General features: G+C 38.0%; 1 long non-coding RNA gene across 2 annotated transcripts in view; it reads left to right on the top strand.

Annotated features, from left to right (window-relative positions):
• LOC147917651 (uncharacterized) overlaps positions 1–19,785 on the top strand; it is a 65,090-nt gene that overhangs the window by 30,637 nt on the left and 14,668 nt on the right. The window contains exon 9 of one of the 2 annotated variants that reach the window (XR_015551605.1): positions 16,844–16,893. This is a non-coding gene — a long non-coding RNA (uncharacterized LOC147917651). Of the gene's footprint in view, positions 1–16,843; positions 16,971–19,785 lie in introns of both variants that reach the window. The other variant, XR_015551604.1, reaches the window with a different exon arrangement.

Here is a 19,785-nt window from a genome sequence, read left to right as displayed (position 1 = left end):
CTAAATAATTGCCCCAGACAAATGTCTCTTGTAGGGGCAGATTTTGATTCTTAAGATTTTGATTAAACTCTTGACACTGGCTTAGAGACCCACACAAAGAGAGGATGGGTTAGAGTACTAGGTTTCCCTGTTTTAAGAAGCTGGGTTAGCATCCTAGGAAAGCACTAACTGAGTTTGAGTTCAAAGCAAGCACCTGTGTATAATAAGCTGGGTTAGAGTTCCAGGCCAACAGAAGCTGAGTTAGAATCCCAAGGTTCTCTGTCCTAAGTATAAAGGTACTATTAATGAAGATCATGGGAGCTTCTCAAAGGACTGAAAATCTCCTTCTTGAACCTCTGATAGAAATGTGCTCCAAAAATTCTGTTTGCTTCCTTTCTTGTTTGCATGATTTTACCAAGGATAATTTGTAACTTGAATGGCCTCTTTAGAAGACTTAAAATCTTTCCAAACTAGCTCCTTACACTTCTTTTCCTTAAAATCACAGCTGCTCCTGCTTCCTCCTTTTATTGCTTTGCATCTTCCCTCCAGTTCCTTTGAATCCTTTCATATATCCCCTTTCATATACCTACCTCCTCCACTCTTCTCTCTGCCCTGCCAGACTTTTTGCTCCCCACTTTAGCCCCTCAACTCTCTACGATTACTTACACTTTAGGTTCCCTGCCTTCCATCAAGATCAACCATTTGGGGCTGAAAAGAGAACAAAAAAACATTTGGAAACAGAACTAGATGTTTTGCCACTCAGATGTGGTTTAGAGACATCCTAACAGGTGCTAGATGTCTCTTAAGTCACTAGCCTTAAATTTATTCCACAGTCACCATCAGATAACATATCATGACCAAAGAAAATCTTAACAGTCTCTTCCATAAATATTGGTAAATAAGTAGTCTTAATGTGTTCCATTTTCCAGAACACTTAAGATAAAATTATAAAGTGGAAATAAACCAATAAAATTGTAACACTATGTTTTACTGACTCATGGCTTCTGTATTTGCATCTTTTTGTATATTTATGATATTATGTATGTATGTGTGCATGCATGCATGTATGTTATGTAATTGTGACATTTTTCTATACCTGAATAATGTTATCAAATTAATTTATAAAATCCCTTATAGGAGTTCCATACAAATTGGCTTAGATATAAATGAGCCCTTCTATAAATTAATTATTCCTAGAGCTTTGAGAAATATAGAAATAGATCCAATTTTTAAAAAATTCCCATGACCTGGGATAATCTTTCATAAATAAAACTAGATTTAAAACTTGTTGGTGAAATAAAAACAGGCATGTCTTCAAAGTTGTCAGTGTTAAATATAAAGTAGACATACAATTATTTTTTACCTAGGTTCAATAGTCAAACAAGCTCATCTCTATTAGATGTTTAAGTTTATAAAACTATAGATCCAACCTAAGAACAATATGTACAATAAAAATGAATTACTTGATGCATGTCAAAAATGGCAGTAAATTTTTAAGAAAGAACCATCTGTAACTCATTAGGTTCATTGCTTCAGAGGCTTTTTTGATACTTGCCTAATTGGCAACAAGTAAAATAACAATATTGTGGCTAGATTTGTTTGTTCAGCTCAATAAATTTTCGTGATGAATTCAAACATAGTTCTTAAGCACATATGAATTAAATAGATGTAAGTGGGATAAAGATGTATAAATTAGCAGTTCACTATGTCTTAAATATGTTTATATGATTTATAATATATTTTATAATAACTATGTTTTATATATGTCCACATAAAAATAACTTCAGAAAACTTTTTGGTAATTTAAAACCTTAAAGTGATACAAAATTAAATTAAAAAATGGATATTCATCGATTATCTACATCATTCCCAAATAAGATAAAATATGGAAACATTAATGCTGAACATAAGTTTAGGCACTTGGGCATCTTGTTTTATGTAATATAGACAAGTCAATATATTTGTGTCAGTTAATAAACATGAGAAATTGTACCATGAAAGAGGCATAGGCCTCTAGAAAATTATAAAATGATGTGTTTACAAATTTGCTACAGAATGATATTATGTGGCTAACAGTTAACAATTGCTTACTTCCTAGTTTTCTCTGTAAAATAAAGGTGACTGATGGTGAAAATTTCTCATCATATATGTAAATGAAGCTACTAGGTCTAATAAGGGCAAAGAAAAAATAAAAACCTCTTCATGCAAGGAAAGTTTGATGGGTTTTTTGGGGGTGTTTTGGGTGAGGAAGATTGGCCCTTAGCTAACATCTGTTGCCAATCTTCCTCTTTTTGCTTGAGGAAGATTGTTGCTAGCATCTATGCCAATATTCCTCTATTTTGTATGTGGGACCCCGCCACAGCGTGGCTTGATAAGCAGTGCATAGATCTGCACCTGGGATCCAAACCTGTGAACCCTGGGCCACCGAAGCAAGCAAGCGAACTTAATCACTAGGCCACCAGGCCAGCCCCTAGATGTGTTTTTGATAAGGAAAGAATGAAGGATGTACTTTTGTTAAGGGAAACAGTGAGTAATTTTGACCTAAAGAGCAATGTCTGGTGTTCAAGAATAAGAAAGATGAAAACAGTAAGACAAAAACTGAATGTATATTAACAAAAATAGTGTATAAGGTTTATGTAAAAGACATCCTGGAAAAGGAATTTCATCTTGTGCGGTCAAAGGTGGCTAAGACTGGATGGATTGATTTATGTGTTCTTTTTTAACTAGCCTTAGAAGTAATAGTACACTAATGCAAAATCAGAATTTGATTCTCTCTCTAGCCTGCACAAACAAAATTCTTAGCTTATAGGTTTGCTCTAATAAGAAGTTGAAAAAGAGTTTTTCTTTACCTTTTAGATATTCTGCCTGGCAAACCCAGATTTTATATCTTGAAATAATTCCCTCACTTTCATGTTGTCTTTATCAATTCTTTTTTTTTCAATTATTTTATTGAGGTCATATTGGATTATAACATTGTGTAAATTCAGGTGTACATTACTATGTATTAGTTTCTGTATAGACTGCATCACCCAAAACACCCCCAAAAAACCCATCAAACTATGCAAAATAGTCTAATTTTTATCCATCACCTTTGCCTTGCAGAAGTTCTTTAGTCTGATGTGCTCCCATTTGTTTATTTTTTCTCTTGTTTCTCTGGTCTGAATAGACATAGTATTCAAAAAGATAGTGCTAAGACTGGCAAAGAGTGTACCACCTATATTATCTTCTAGGAGTTTTCTGGTTTCATGTCTTACCTTCAAGTCTTTAATCCATTTTGAGTTAATTTTTGTGTATGGCATACGATAATGGCCTACTTTCAGTCTTTCACATGTGGTTGTCCAGTTTTCCAAACACCATTTATTGAAGAGACTTTCCTTTCTCCATTGTATGTTCATGGCTCCTTTATTGAAGATTAGCTGTTCGTATGTTTGTGGTTTTATTTCTGGGCTTTCAGTTCTGTTCCATTGATCTGTGTGTCTGTTTTTGTGCCAGTGCCATGCTGTTTTGATTACTATAGCTTTGTAGTATATTATGAAATCAGGGATTGATTCCTCCAGCTTTGTTGTTTTTTCTCAGAATTGCTTTGGCTATTCTGGATCTTTTGTTGTTACATATAAATTTTATTGTTCCATATAACAAAACAAATTTAGTTTATATGTTGTCCACATAAACAACAACAATTTAGTAGTTCCATGTAAATTTGTAGTTCCATATAAATTTGTTGTTCCACATAAATTTTGGATTCTGATTGGGATTGCATTGAATCTGTAGATTGCTGTAGGTAATATGGACATTTTAACTATGTTTATTCTTTCAATCTGTGAGCATGAATATCTTTCCATTTCTTTATATCTTCTTCAATTTCTTTCATTAATGTGTTATACTGTTCACTGTATAGGTCTTTCAGCTCCTTGGTTAAATTTATTCCTAGATATTTTATTCTTTTAGTTGCAATTGTAAATCTGATTGCATTCTTTTCTTTTTAAGTTTTTGTTTATTGCAGTAACTTGGTTTATAACACTGTAAAAATTTCAGGTGTACATCATTATACTTCTATTTCTGCATAGATTACATCATGTTCACCCCCAAAATACTAATTACAACTCATCACCATACACATGTACCGAATTATCCCTTTCACACTCCTCCCTCCCGCCTTGCCCTCTGGTAACCACCAATCCAATCTCTGTCCCTATGTGTTTGTTTATTGTTGTTATTATCTACTACTTAATGAAGGAAATCATATGGTATTTGACCTTCTCCCTCTGACTTATTTCACTTTGCATTATACCCTCAATGTCCATCTATGTTGTCACAAATGGCTGGATTTCATGGTTTCTTATGGCTGAGTAGTATTCCATTGTGTATATATACCACATCTTCTTTATCCATTCGTCCCTTGATGGGCACTTAGGTTGCTTCCAAGTCTTGGCTATTGTGAATAATGATGCAATGAACACAGGGGTGCATGTACCTTTACAAATTGGTGTTTTCAAGTTCTTTGGATAAATACCCAACAGTGGAATAGCTGGATCATATGGTAGTTCTATCCTTGATTTTTTGAGGACTCTCCATACTGTTTTACATAGTGGTTGCACCAGTTTGCACTCCCACCAGCAGAGTATGAAAGTTCCCTTCTCTCCACATCCTCTCCAACACATGTTGTTTCCTGTCTTATTAATTATAGTCATTCTGACGGGCGTGAGGTGATATCTAATTGTAGTTTTGATTTGCATTTCCCTGATAGTGATTTTGAACATCTTTTGATGTGCCTGTTGGCCATCTGTATATCTTCTTTGGAGAAATGTCTGTTCAGGTCTTTTGCCCATTTTTTAATTGGGTTGGTAGTTTTTTTGTTGTTGAGATGCATGAGTTCTTTATATATTTTGGAGATTAAGCCCTTATCAGATGTATGGTTTGCAAATATCTTCTCCCAATTGTTAGGTTGTCTTTTCGTTTTGTTGATGGTTTCCTTTGCTGTGCAGAAGCTTTTTAGTTTGATGTAGTCCCATTTGTTTATTTTTTTTATTGTTTCTCTTGCCCGGTCGGACATGGTGTTTAAAAAGATGTTGCTAACACCGATGTCGAAGAGTATACTGCCTATGTTTTCTTCTAGTAGTTTCACAGTTTCAGGTCTTACATTCAAGTCTTTAATCCATTTGGAGTTAATTTTTGTGTATGGCGTACGGTAAGGGTCTACTTTCATTTTTTTGCGTGTGGCTATCCAGTTTTCTCAACACCATTTGTTGAAGAGACTTTCTTTTCCCCATTGTATGTTCTCGGCTCCTTTGTCAAAGATTAGCTGTCCCTAGATGTGTGGGTTTATTTCTGGGCTTTCGATTCTATTCCATTGATCTGTGTGTCTGTTTTTGTGCCAGTACCATGCTGTTTTGGTTACTATAGCTTTGTAGTATATTTTGAAATCAGGGAGTGTGATACCTCCAGCTTTGTTCTTTTTTCTCAGGATTCCTTTAGCTATTCGGGGTCTTTTGTAGTTCCATATAAATTTTAGGATTCTTTGTTCTATTTCTGTGAAAAGTGTTGTTGGAACTTTCATAGGGATTGCATTGAATCTATAGATGGCTTTAGGAAGTATGGACATCTTACCTATGTTAATTCTTCCAGTCCAAGTGCACGGAATATCTTTCCATTTCTTTGTGTCTTCTGCAATTTCTTTCAGAAATGTTTTATAGTTTTCGGTGTACAGCTCTTTCATCTCGTTGGTTAAGTTTATTCCTAGGTATTTTATTCTTTTTGTTGCCATTGTAAATGGAATGGTATTCTTACTTTCTCTTTCTGCTACGTCATTGTTAGTGCACAAAAATGCAACTGATTTTTGTATGTTGATTTTGTATCCTGCAACTTTACCATATTCGTTTATTACTTCTAAAAATTTTCTGGTGGATTCTTTAGGGTTTTCTGTATATAAAATCATGTCATCTGCAAATAGTGACCGTTTCACTTCTTCCTTTCCAATTTGGATCCCTTTTATTTCTTTCTCTTGCCTGATTGCTCTGGCTAGGACTTCCAGTACTATGTTAAATAGGAGTGATGACAGTGGGCATCCTTGTCTGGTTCCTGTTCTTAGAGGGATAGCTTTCAGTTTTTCACCATTGAGGATGATATTAGCTGTAGGTTTCTCATATATGTTCTTTATTATGTTAAGGTATTTTCCTTCTATACCCATTTTATTCAGAGTTTTTATCATAAATGGATGCTGTATCTTGTCAAATGCTTTCTCTGCATCTATTGAGATGATCATGTGATTTTTATTCTTCATTTTATTAATGTGGTGTATCACATTGATGGATTTGCGAATGTTAAACCATCCCTGCATACCTGGAATAAATCCCACTTGATCATGGTGTATAATCTGTTTAATGTATTGTTGTATGCGATTTGCTAGTATTTTGTTGAGGATTTTTGCTTCGATGTTCGTCAGTGATATTGGCCTGTAATTTTCTTTTTTTGTGTTGTCCTTGTCTGGTTTTGGTATCAGGGTAATGTCAGCTTCGTAGAATGAGTTAGGGAGCTTGCCCCCCTCCTCAATTATTTGGAAGACTTTGGGAAGGATAGGTATTAATTCTTCTTTCAATGTTTGGTAGAATCCACCAGGGAAGCCGTCTGGTCCTGGACTTTTATTTTTGGGGAGGTTTTTCATTACTGTTTCAATCTCCTTACTGGTGATTGGTCTATTCAAATTCTCTACTTCTTCTTGACCCAATTTTGGAAGGTTGTATGATTCTAAGAATTTATCCATTTCTTCCAGATTGTCGAATTTGTTGGCATATAGCTTTTCATGGTATTCTCTTATAATCTTTTGTATTTCTGAGGTGTCTGTTGTAACCGCTCCTCTTTCGTTTCTGATTTTACTTATTTGTGCCTTCTCACTTTTTTTCTTGGTGAGTCTAGCGAAAGGTTTGTCAATTTTGTTGATCTTTTCAAAGAACCAGCTATGGGTTTTATTAATTTTTCTATTGTTTTCTTTGGTCTCTATTTCATTTATTTCTGCTCTGATTTTTATGATTTCCCTTCTTTTTTTTTTTTTAATTTTTTGTTTATTGCAGTAACATTGGTTTATAACATTGTAAAACTTTCAGGTGTACATCATTGTACTTCCATTTCTGCATGGACTACATCATGTTCACCACCAAAATACTAATTACAACCCATCACCACACACATGTACCGAATTATCCCTTTCACCCTCCTCCCTCCCCCCTTCCCCTCTGGTAACCACCAATCCAATATGATTTCCCTTCTTCTACTGATTTTGGGCTTCGTTTGTTCTTCTTTTTCCAGTTCCTTTAGGTGCAGTGTTAGATTGTTTCTTTGAGATTTTTCTTGTTTGTTGAGATAGGCCTGTATTCCTATAAACTTCCCTCTCAGAACCACTTTTGCTGTATCCCATAAATTCTGGCATGTCGTATTTTCATTTTCATTTGTCTCCAGGTTTTTTGATTTCTTCTTTGATTTCTTCGTTAATCCAGTCCAGTCGTTGTTCAGTAGCATTTTGTTTAATCTCCACGTATTTGTGGCTTTTCTGATTTTCTTCCTATAGTTGATTTCTAGTTTCATACCGTTGTGGTTAGAAAAGATGCTTGGTATTATTTCAATCTTCTTAAATTTATGGAGACTTGTTTTGTGTCCTAATACGTGATCAATCCTGGAGAATGTTCCATGTGCATTTGAAAAGAACGTGTATTCTTCGGTTTTTGGATGGAATGCTCTGTATATATCTACTAGGTCCATCTGTTCTAGTGTGTCGTTTAAGGCCAATGTTTCCTTATTGATTTTCTGTTTGGATGATCTATCTGTTGGTTAAGTGGAGTGTTAAAGTCCCCTACTATTATTGTGTTACTGACTATTTCTGTTTTTCTGTCTGTTAATAATTGGTTTATATATTTAGGTGCACCTACATTGGGTGCGTAGATATTTACAAGTGTTATATCCTCTTGTTGGATTGTTGCCTTGATCATTATGTAATGCCCTTCTTTGTCTCTTTTTACAGTTTTTGTTTTAAAGTCTATTTTGTCTGATATGAGTACTGCTACCCCAGCTTTCTTTTCCTTGCCATTTGCATGGAGTATCTTTTTCCATCCCTTCACTTTCAGTTTGTGAGTGTCTTTAGGTCTGAAGTGTGTCTCTTGTATGCAGCATATATATGGGTCTTGTTTTTTTATCCAGTCAGCCACCCCATGCCTTTTAATTGGAGCATTTAGTCCATTGACGTTTAAAGTAGCTATTGATAAGTATGTACTTACTGCCATTTTTTAACTTTTTGTTTTTTCTCAGTGTTTTAGTAGTCTTTCTCTGTTCCTTTCTTCTTCTATACAGAATTGATGGTCACTTTAGTTTGACCTCTGTCTGCAAGCTACACTCTTTAACTCCCCTCCTCCCTCCTTTTATGTTTTTGATATCATATCGAACCTCTTTTTTGTGCATTTGTAATCATTCTGTTCTTATCATGGAAATAGATAATTTTTCCTATTTGTGGTCTTCTCTTTTCCCCTTAAATCAGTCCCTTTAACATTTCTTGTAGCACTGGTTTCTTGGTGACAAACTCCTTTAATTTTTGCTTGTCTGGGAAAATTTTGATCTCTCCTTCCATTTTGAACGATAACCTTGCTGGGTAGAGTATTCTTAGCTGTAAGTTTTTTCCTTTTATCACTTTAAATATATTGTGCCATTCTCTTCTAGCCTGTGAGGTTTCTGCTGAGAAGTCAGCTGATAGCCTTATGGGGTTTCCTTTGTATGTAACTTGACATTCTCTTGCAGCTTTTAGGATTCTCTCTTTATCTTCAATTCTGAACATTTTGATTATGATGTGTCTTGGTGTGGGCCTCTTTGGGTTTATGTTGTTTGGGGCTCTCTGTGGTTCCTGTACCTGGATGTCTGTTTCCTTCCTTAGGTTAGGGAAGTTTTCATCTATTATTTCTTGAAATAGATTCTCTGACCCTTGTCTCGCTCTACTCCTTCCGGGACACCTATAACACAGATGTTAGGGCACTTGATGTTGTCCCAGAGGTCCCTTAGATTGTCCTCACACTTTTTAATTCTTTTCTCTTTTACCTGTTCACCTTGTGTAATTTCTTCTAGTCTTTCGTCCAGCTGACAGATCCATTCTTCTGTATCCTCTACTCTGCTTTTGAAACCACTAATGAATTTTTCATTTCCAGTATTGTATTCTTCATTTCTGATTGGTTCTTTTTTATATCTTCCAATTCTTTGTTGACATTCTCACTGAGTTCATCTATTCTTCTCCCCAGATCAGTGAGAATCCTTAACACTCTTAGTTTGAACTCTCTGTCAGGTAGGTTGCTCATGTCAGTTTCACTTAGTTCCTTTTCTGGGGTTTTGTCCTGTTCCCTTACTTGGAATGTATTCTTTTGCCTCCTCATTTTGCCACTTTCCCTGTGTTGTGTCTACGTATTAAGTAGGTCAGCTACATCTCCTGCTCTTGGATAGCTGACCTTACGTAAGTGATGCCTTAGGAGGCTTCCAGTGTGCTTCCCTCATTTCTCAATGTTCCAGGGGTGACCCGTATGTGGGCTACACGTGTCCTTCTGTTGTGGCCTGTTTGCTATCCCTGTAGGCACCCAGGGAGGCCGAGTTATGCTCCTGGCCAGCTGTTGTAATGCTCAGCTGCTTGTAGTTGTTGTGGGCCCTTCAGTCTCTTTATCAGGTGTGGGGAGCCCCAGCACAGTTGGCTGCAAGTTCTAATACCACATTTGTGTTGCAGTATTTCTTTTAAGTGAGTAGGCCCCCAGCGTGGCAGTTTGTTTGGCTCGGGGCCTTACAATTGCTGTAAGCCTCTAGCCTATTAGGCCTCTTGTCAGCTCTCTGAGGATTGCAGCTGGGTGGGGCTGGCCTCAGGCACAGGAGCACCCAATTGTTTCAGGCTTTGGAAGGTGGGGCAAACCCCCTATGTGGGTCTTTGAGAAGCACAAGTCTTTTGCAGCTGACAAGCCCTGCCGCCCACAGGTCCACACACACAGTCAACACAGTCCTGACCCGTGTCCGTGCCCTGACCTCCCCAAGTGGACCCAGTCTCTCCATGGCGGGAGCCCCACACACTCCGACACCGCCCCACACTCTCCACCAGCTCCTTGTTCACGCCCTGCCCCGCTAAGTTGGCTCAATGGCCAGGCTGCAGAGAATCCAGTCACCAATCTATGCAGGCCCGCAAGTTGCCTGTGGGCTTGTTGTTGGGTGGGGCCAGTCTCTAGGATGGGCTGCCTTTCCTGGCTGAGCTGGATTAAATCAGTGCTCTAGTGGGTGGGGCATACCCTGGGCTAGCAGGCACCAGGGAGAACTCCAATGGCATCTGTGTCAGCATGCCCACACCAGGCCAAAACAATGGCTGCCGCCAATGTCCCAATCCCTGGAGAGGTCTCACCCCTCACCCAGATGCACTCAGGGCCTATCAGGTGAGTCTCTTTTCACCAAAGCACCGTGCACCTTTCTTTCTGGTGATTTTAGGATGCTTTCTGAAATGGGTGAGTTTGCACATGGGCCCTTTAAGAGCCGGTTTTAGTTTCTTTGTCAACCGGGTTTTCTGGGGGTACTCCCCAATGTTTTAGTAGCAGGCAAAGTCAGATATTATGCCACTGGTCTCGATTGTGCTGGGTCCACAAAATGCCCACAGCGGTGCCGCTCCCCGGCTCAGGGCCCTGCGCCTCCAGCGAGGGCTGTGTACCTGTGGGCTGCTCCCGGCGGCTGTGAAGCTGGCGGCTTGTGAAGGCGGTGTTTTTCCTCTCCAGAAGGGAGTCTCTGCCTCTTCCACCTCAGTTAGGATTGCCCGTTGTTGCCAGAGTTCTTTTTATCCAGTTTTCAGTTCTGTCTCAGGGGTAATTTTTCCACCAGTAGTTGTAAATTGGCTGTGTCCACGGGAGGAGGTGAGTTCCGAGTCTGCTTACACCGCCATCTTGACTCGAGATCTCCTGATTGCATTCTTGATCTCTCTTTCTGCTCGTTTATATTTAGTGTATAGAAATGCAACTGATTTTTGTAAGTTGATTTTGTACCCTGCTACTTTGCAGTAGTTGTTCATTATTTCTAATAGTTTTCTGATGGAATCCTTAAGATTTTCTATAATAGAACATTGTCATCCTCAAATAGGAAGAATTTCACTTCTTTCTTTCCAATTTAGATACATTTTATTTCTTTTTCTTGCCTAATTTCTCTGGCCAAAACCTCTAGTACTATGTTGAATAGAAGTGGTGAGAGTGGGCACCCTTGTCTGGTTCCTGTTTTCAGAGCAATGACTTTCAGTTTTTCACTAAGTATGGTGTTGGCTGTGGGTTTGTCATATATGTCCTTTATTATGTTGATGTACTTTCCTTCTATGCCCATTTTTTTGAGGGTTTTTATTATAAATGCATGTTGGGTCTTGTCAAATGCTTTCTCTGAACGTATTGAGATGATCATGTGATTTTATTCCTCATTTTTTAAATGTGATGTATCAAAATTGATTGATTTGCATATGTTGAACCATCCCTGCGTCCCTGGTATAAATCCCACTTTATCATAGTGTATGATCCTTTTAATGTATTGATGTATTCAATGTGCCACTATTTTGTTGAGGATTTTTGCATGTATTTTCATCAGAGATATTGGCCTGTAATTTTCCTTCCTTTTTTGTCCTTGTCTGGTTTTGGTATCAGGGTAATGTTGGCCTCATAGAATGAGTTAGGAGGTGTTGCACCCTCTTCAATTTTCTGGAATAGTTTGAGAAGGATAGGTATTAAATCTTCTTCGAATGTTTGGTAGACTTCTCCAGAGAAACCATCTGGTCCTGGACTTTTATTTGGCGGGAGGTTTTTGATTACCGTTTCAATCTCTTTACTTGTGATTCGTCTATACAGATTCTCTATTTCTTCTTCATTTAGTTTTTGGAGGTTATTTGAATCTAAGAAATTATCCATTTCTTCTAGATTGTCCAATTTGTTGGCATATAGTTCTTCAGAGTATTCACTTATAATCCTTTGTACTTCTGTGGTATCCATTGTAATTTCTCTTCTTTCATTTTTAATTTAATTTTTTGAGCCTTCTCTCTATTTTTCTTAGTGAGTCTGGGTAAGGGTTTGTCAATTTTGTTTATCTTCTCAAAGAACCAGCTCTTAGTTTCATTCATCCTTTCTACTGCTTTTTAGTCTCTATTTCATTTATTTCTGCTCTCGTTTTTATTATGTCTCTCCTTCTGCTGACTTTGGGCTTTGTTTGTTCTTCTTTTTCTAGTTCTGTTAGGTTTAGTTTAAGATCACTTATTTGATATTTTCCTTGTTTGTTGAGGTGGGACTGTATTGCTACAAATTTCCCACTTAGTAATACTTTTGCTGCATCCCATAAGAGTTGGTATGTTGTATTTTCATTTTCATTTGTCTCCAGGCACTTTTTTATTTCCTCTTCGATTTTTTAATTTATCCAATGGTTGTTCAGTAGCATGTTGTTTAGTGTCCACATATTTGTGACTTTCCCAGCTTTTTTTTGCAGTTGATCTCTAGTTTCATAGCATTGTGGTCAGAAAAGATGCTTGATATGACTCCAGTCTTCTTAAATTTATTGAGGCTCACCTTATTTCACAACATGTAGTCTATCTTTGAGAATGGTCCATGTGCACTTGAGAAGAATGTGTATTCTGCTGTTTTTGGATGGAATGTTCTATATACATCTATTAAGTCCATCTGGTCTAGTGTTTCATTTAAGTCCACTATTTTCTTGTTGACTCTCTGTCTGGATGATCTCTCTATTGATGTAAGTGGGGTGTTGAGATCCCCAGTATTACTGTGTTGCTCTCCATTTCTCCCTTTCAGATTGTTAATAGGTGCCTTATATACTTTGGTGCTCCTGTGTTAGATGCATATATATTCATAAGTATTATGTCCTCTTGGTGAAATGTTCCTTTCATCATGATATACTGCCCCTCTTTGTCTCTCATTGCCTTTTTTATCTTGAAGTCTGCTTTGTCTGATGTAAGTATGGCAACACCTGCTTTCTTTTCTTGCCATTTGCTTGGAGTATCATCTTCCATCCCTTCACTCTGATCCTATGTTTATCTTTAGATCTGAGATATGTTTCCCAGAGGTAACATATTGTTGAGTCTTGTTTTTTAATCCATCCAGCCATTCTGTGTCTTTTGATTGGAGAATTAAATCCACTTACATTGAGAGTGATTATTGATACATGATGGCTTAATACTGCCACTTTATCTCTTGTTTTCTGATTGTTCTATATTTCCATTCTTTCTCTTCCTGTGTATTTCTGACTGCCATTTCAGTTTGGTGGTTTCCTGTAATCGTTTTCTCAGTTTTCTCTGTATGTATGATTTGTGGCTCTGCTCTGATTTTTTTGTGTGTGTGGTTACCATGAGGTTTGTATAAAAGATCTCATAGATCAGATAGTCCATTTTCTGATAGCCTTTTATCTCTATTAGCCTAAGCGGGTTCCATCACTTTCCTCTTCCCCTTGTGAGTTATTGTTGTCACAAATTGTTCTTTTATGTGTTGTGACTTTGTATTAAATTGATGTGTTTATAGTTATTTTTGACACTTTTGTTCTCTTTATTTTTTATCTTATAATTAAATTTTTACTAACTTATTCTGATACAGACTGCAACTTTCTGAGTCTATCTATTTATCTCCTTGATCAAGGTTTTATAAACCTCTGCTTCTTAGTTTCAAATAGGAGGGCTCCTTTCAACTCTTCTCATAAGGCAGGCTTAGTGGTAATGAACTCCCTTAGCTTTTGTTTATCTCAGAAACCTTTCATTTCTCTATCATATCTGAAGGATAATTTCACTTGATGGAGTATTCTTGGCTGAAAGTTTTTGTCCTTTCGTATTTTGTATATATCATTCCATTCTCTCCTATTGTGTAAGATTTCTGCTGAGAAATCCACTGAAAGCCTGATAGAGGTTCCTTTGTGGGTTATTTTCTCCTGCCGTGCTGTCCTTAATATTTTTTCTTTGTCATCAACTTTTGCCAATTTTATTATTATACGCTTTGGAGAAGGTCTTTTTGCATTAATGTAGTTAGAAGTTCTGTTGGCTTCATGTACTTGCAAGTCCAGATCCTTCCCCAGGTTTGGGAAGTTCTCAGCTATTATTTCTTTAAACAAGCTCTCTGCTCCTTTCTCCCTCCCTTCTTCCTCTGGGATACCTATAATTCTTATGTTGCTTTTCCAAATTGAGTCTGATATTTCTTGAAGATTTTCTTCATTTTTTAAAACTCTTAGTTCTCTCTCCTCCTCCATCTGAAGCATTTCTAGATTCATGTCCTCGAATTCACTAATTCTGTCCTCCATTACTTCAGCTCTATTTTTTATGGTTTCTAGATTATTTTTTATCTCATTGTCTTCTTCATATCCCAAATTTCTGTATATTTTTTAAGGACTCCCGTCTCTTTGGTGAAGTATTCCTTCTGCTCATTAGTTTTATTACTGAGCTCATTGAACTGTCTTTCTGAGTTTTCTTGTAACTCACTGAGTTTCTTTATGACCACTATTTTAAATCCTCTGTCATTTAGATTATAAATTTCTGTGACTTCAGGATTGGTTTCTGGGGACTTGTCATTTTGCTTCTGCTCTGAAGTGTTAGTGTAGTTTTTCATGGTGTTTTATGAACTGATCCTTTGCCAGTGCATTTGTGGTAATAGGTCACAGATTCCACCTACCACCTTGGGGGGAAGCAGGAGCTGTGTTACTGATCCCACTCTGTCTGCTGGAGGTTATGCAGGTACAGCTGCCCTGCATTTTCACAGGCTGGCCACAGGTACTCAGCAGGTCGCTCTTGGAGGAGCATGGCCTCTGTGCTCACCAGGCAGGTTGTGCTGGCTTGGGCCAGCCCTGTGTTTGTTTGTGGTTTGGCTGAGCTGCTCCACTTGGTGAGTGGGTCTCCTTCACGGGGACTAAGCTGCTTCCACTTCGTGGGGAGCATTCCCACAGATGAGGTTGCTGAAGCATTGTGGGTGCTTCCGCAGGCCAGGCTACTCCTCCAAAGGTGTTTGTGCACATGCTGGGCTGCCCCCACCTCCTCTTACAATCATGCCCACTGCTGTGCTTGGTGGGAAGGGCTCCTTCGTGGGGTCTGAGCCACTGCCACTCAGGGAGTGTTCCCAGGGGTGAGGCTGCCATGACATCGTCGGTGCTCCTGCAGGCCAGGCTACCACTCTGGGCTACTATGCTGGGCTGCCCCTGCCTCCTCTTACAGTTGCTCCTGACCACTGTGTGAGGCTCCATGACCTGGCTTGCTGCTGCCAGCGAGGGGAAGGGGTGCACTCACTTACTTCCACTGCTTTCTGGGGATCCAGCCCACCCACCTTCAGATGTATAGCTGAGTGGATCTCTCAGGCATCCTGTTGTGCTGTCTGGGAATCTTCTGTCAGTTATTGATGTCTCTTTAGTTGTAACTTAATCGGGAAGAGAAAAAGGGAACAGCTCACTCTGTCATGATTCTGACATCACTCCTCTATCAATTCCTTGAATACTTAAGAAAACAGAGTTTTCTCAATATTAAAAGAGCTACATTTTTATCACTATATAACTTTCTATATTTGCTTTTGAAATATTTTAATTGTCACCTTGGTTAAATGGATAACTAAGTATGGTTTTATAGTTACCTGTGATCTTATTTAGTCAAATGTTCAAATCTTTTGACATTTTGGACAACTCCTCAAAATCAATATTTAATTGGAGTCTTTTTGACCTAAAGCTAACTTTGAGATTTTCCAGAGGGCCCCTGGATTGTCTCAAAGGATTTGCCTCTCACCTTCCAAAAGAGAGCTGCTGGATTAATGAGATTTATTTGGTTTGTTAAATTACTTGAGAAGCATTGTCAAATAAGAAGTGATGATAAACCTTCTTATGTTATATGTTCATGGATATATGTTACCAATACAGATATTCCAGAAATTGTATAAAGTTCTTAAAGATCTATCAATACAGTATTGCAACCACAGAAATAACTAATTTTTCTTATTTAATGAGCCGTCATTTGAAGATAACCACAGCAATTTTAATTCATTTGTCATTCACATATATTTATTGTTTTGCTTTGATTTTGTCTGAAAATGTTCATAATCAGCTACAGGCCATGGTGGTCTATGATGGCATAATTTGAATAAATTTGAATCCATGCCAATGGACAGAATAAGAATTTCCAGAAGGGCTGAAGCTGAGAGTTACTAACTGCTAACATCAGATAAATCACAACAATTAATTCCATGTGGCTGAATGAACTGATGAGGACAATTATACTTTTTCACCTTCCCCCTCCCCCTTCCTCTTTGGTAACCACCAATCTATTCTGTTTCTATGTGTTTATTATTCTTGTTGTATTTGCTTGTTTGTGCATGTGTGTGTGTGTTTCATCTTCCACATATGAGTGAAATCACATGGTATTTGGCTTTCTCTGTCTGACTTACTTTGCTTAGCGTAAAAGCCTCAAGGTTGATCCCAGTTGTCACAAATGGCAAGATTTCATCTTTTTAATGGCTGAGTAGTATTCCATTGTATGTATATACCATATCTTCTTTATCCGTTTATCCACTAATGGGCACTTAGGTTGTTTCCATGTCTTGGCTATTGTGAATAATGCTGCAATGAGCATAAGGGCGCATATATATTTTCAAGTTAGTGTTTTTGTGTCCTTTGGATAAATACCCAGAAGTGTATAGCTGCGTCATAGTATTTCTATTCTTAATTTTTGAGGCTTCTCCATACTGTTTTCCATAGTGGTTGTACCAATTTACATTCCCACCTGCAGTGCATGAGGGTTCCCTTTTCTCCACATCTTTTCTAATACTTGTTATAATTTTTATAAATTTTTGCTTGAAACTTTGGTTTACTGTAATGTTTTCTTTTCTAGATTGAAGGAACACCTTTTCTCTGAAGCCAGGTGTAACTTCCACCAATTTGGTAAAGTATACCTTTGTGGACAAAGACATAATTAATTTTTCTCCCTACCTGATTCCTCCAGAAGTTGAAAACTCTTAGTGAGTATTCTTATACTGATGGCAATATAGTTATTTGTATAAGTTCAAAGTAATAATCTGTTCTCCTTTATCAAGACACAACTGGAATCATTGGTTATATTATGAAGACTTTGATTGGAATGTTATATTCAAGAAATTATGTACATGGAATCTGATATGACCACACAGCTTTAAGGAACTAAGTTTGAGTTTAAGGAGCCAATGCCTGTAAAGCCCTTGAAAAATCTGGCCTATGCCTGGTGTGGTGTTCCCCACCTTACAAGTCTGTAAGAAAGGTTACTTCCTGGCCGGTCCAGGAACCTCAGGATATTATGGAGATGTCAAGAAGAGAGGAATTCACCCAAATTTATAGGTAATGCAGGTAAAATCTGGTGGCAACTTCTCTTTTGTGTGTGAAAGGAAGATCAGCCCTGAGCTAACATCCATGCTAATCCTCCTCTTTTTTTGCTGAGGAAGACCAGCTCTGAGCTAACATCTATTGCCAATCCTCCTGCTTTTTTTCCCCAAAACCCCAGTAGATAGTTGTATGTCATAGTTTCACATCCTTCTAGTTGCTGTATGTGGGATGTGGCCTCAGCGTGGCTGGAGAAGCGGTGCGTTGGTGCGCACCCAGGATCCGAACCCAGGCTGCCAGTAGCAGAGCATGCGCACTTAACTGCTAAGCCACGGGGCCGGCCCCTGGTGGCAACTTCTTAGCTTGGCTATCTAGCTTTGAGAGGATTTGAAAAGTCCAGTAAAATCCCTATGCGAAGTTCCAGCAAAGCAAACTCAAGAAACATATGTGGCCAATTACTAAACTTGCTGCAGGCACACAAATAATCAGAACAACTTTAATGAGATTGGACTTATTTTGCAAACAAATTAGTCTGACTTTGATTCTTTCTGATAGAACAAGTGGTGACTGTAAAGAGAAAATTATGTTCAATGGAAAACTGTAATGTATCTGTGGGTTTTTTCTTGCATGATTTACCAGTCTTGACAAATCTTTACTTCTTTTAGTTTCCTCGCATATCTGGCTAGAACTCTCCAAATTAACATTTGCAATTTTTCTCCCATCTCACTTGGAATCATTGAGAACTAAAACTGCCCTTTTCCTGAAGTTCTGCAAATTGATGCTGGATAACTTGGTATAAACATCAAGGAAATCAACACAACAAGTCAGGAATGGGCAAACTTTGTGCCTTGCTGCTGTATGAACCACTAAGAAAGTTTACCAGAACACTTAATGCCATCACCACAGACATTTAAACTGCAAACAAGGAAATCCATTGGATTGCCGCTGCTGCCCTCACTCCACAATCTGTGATGCTTTGAGCCAAACATAAACAAATGTTCTTGACTGGTTGCCTTCTGAAACCAGAGAATGGGTTTTTAACTATTAATCTTTATCTGTCTTTAATTTTCATAGAAACTTTCCCTCATTACATGCCTGACTGCTAGCACTATCCAGCAAATGTCCACTACAACCAAGTCTTAATAGATGATGCAGGTGGTCCTTAATGAATAAAGGGTGAATGAACAAGAAATAGACTTATATTATCCAAAGAAAAGAAAAATATCTCTTTTTTCCTTGAACAAGAAGGGGACTGATAAAGATTCATTTGTTGACCAAACTTTATTCAGACACCTGAATCTTCTCTGAGGTCCCATGGTGTACTTTCTTGTAAAACCCTTAGCATGAACCCTGCTAAGTGAGTTTAGCAAGAGTCTGTTATCCTCCATTTCTGATCACCCCTGATATCTAATCACATTTCTCATACTCCACCTTTCACCAGGTAATGTCTGATCAGCCTAGTCTGTCTTCAGCAACAATTCTGTACATCTGTTGAGTTAGGAATACCACTTATTCTTCTTTTTTATTAGTAATGTTCTACCCAGTGAGCACCACCAGTTTCTTGGAATATAAATTCCCACTTGCAAAAACTATTTGGGATTGAGCCCAGTTATGGCCAATTTGTGGTTTTCCTGAGGCCATTCCTAGATGCCTTTTCCTACAGCCAGCTATGGTTTTCCTCTGACAATAATTAGAATTAGTGACCTCATTCAGCACAGTAACTGCTCCTTTTGCCTATAGATTCAAAGGCAAGAGAAATCCAAATTTCCAGATGAAAGTCTTAACACTCTATTCATGGGAATCATTGTTTTGTCTGATGGTAGAAGCATTCTCTCCTTTGGAACTAAGATCTCTAGGTCAGCAGGGCATAAAATAGGAACAGGAAGCAAAAATGTTGCCAGTAGGTCATTAGGGGTAATAGTGAGCTGCTCCTATTTCCAAACCTTGATTCCTGGACCTATATATATTGGCTATCAGAGAAACAGCACCATATATTGGAAGCTAATTCAGATCATATACAGCATCCTTAAGAACCTTGCCACAGCACTACAAATATTACCACCTAGCAGGAACTGTAACTGAGTTGTCAAAATGCCATTTTACCATTTTATCAAACCAGCTGCATCAGGATGGTGGGTTACATGATGAAACCAGTAAATTCCATGAGCATGGGACCGTTGCTATACTTCTTTTGCTGTGAAGTAAGTTCTTTGGTTAGACGCAATGTGTTGCAGAATACTACAATAGTGTATGAGGCTTTCTTTAAGTCCATGAATGGTAGTTTTGGCAGTAGCATTGCATGCAGACAAAGCAAATTCATACCAAGAGTAAATGTCTCTTTCAGTAAGGACAAATGCTGCCTCTTCCTTGATAGAAGAAGCCCAATGAAATGAACTTGCCACCACGTAGCTGGCTGAACACCCCAAGGAATGGTGCCATAGCAGGGATTTAATATTTCTGTCCCCTACAGGCATATTGGGC

This window comes from Ceratotherium simum, chromosome 3 (genome assembly GCF_057802395.1).
Source record: "Ceratotherium simum simum isolate JZ-2026a chromosome 3, ASM5780239v1, whole genome shotgun sequence".
Classification (NCBI taxonomy): domain Eukaryota; kingdom Metazoa; phylum Chordata; class Mammalia; order Perissodactyla; family Rhinocerotidae; genus Ceratotherium; species Ceratotherium simum.
Note: the sequence above shows the minus strand (reverse complement) of the source record. Positions and strands in the feature narration are given on the sequence as shown.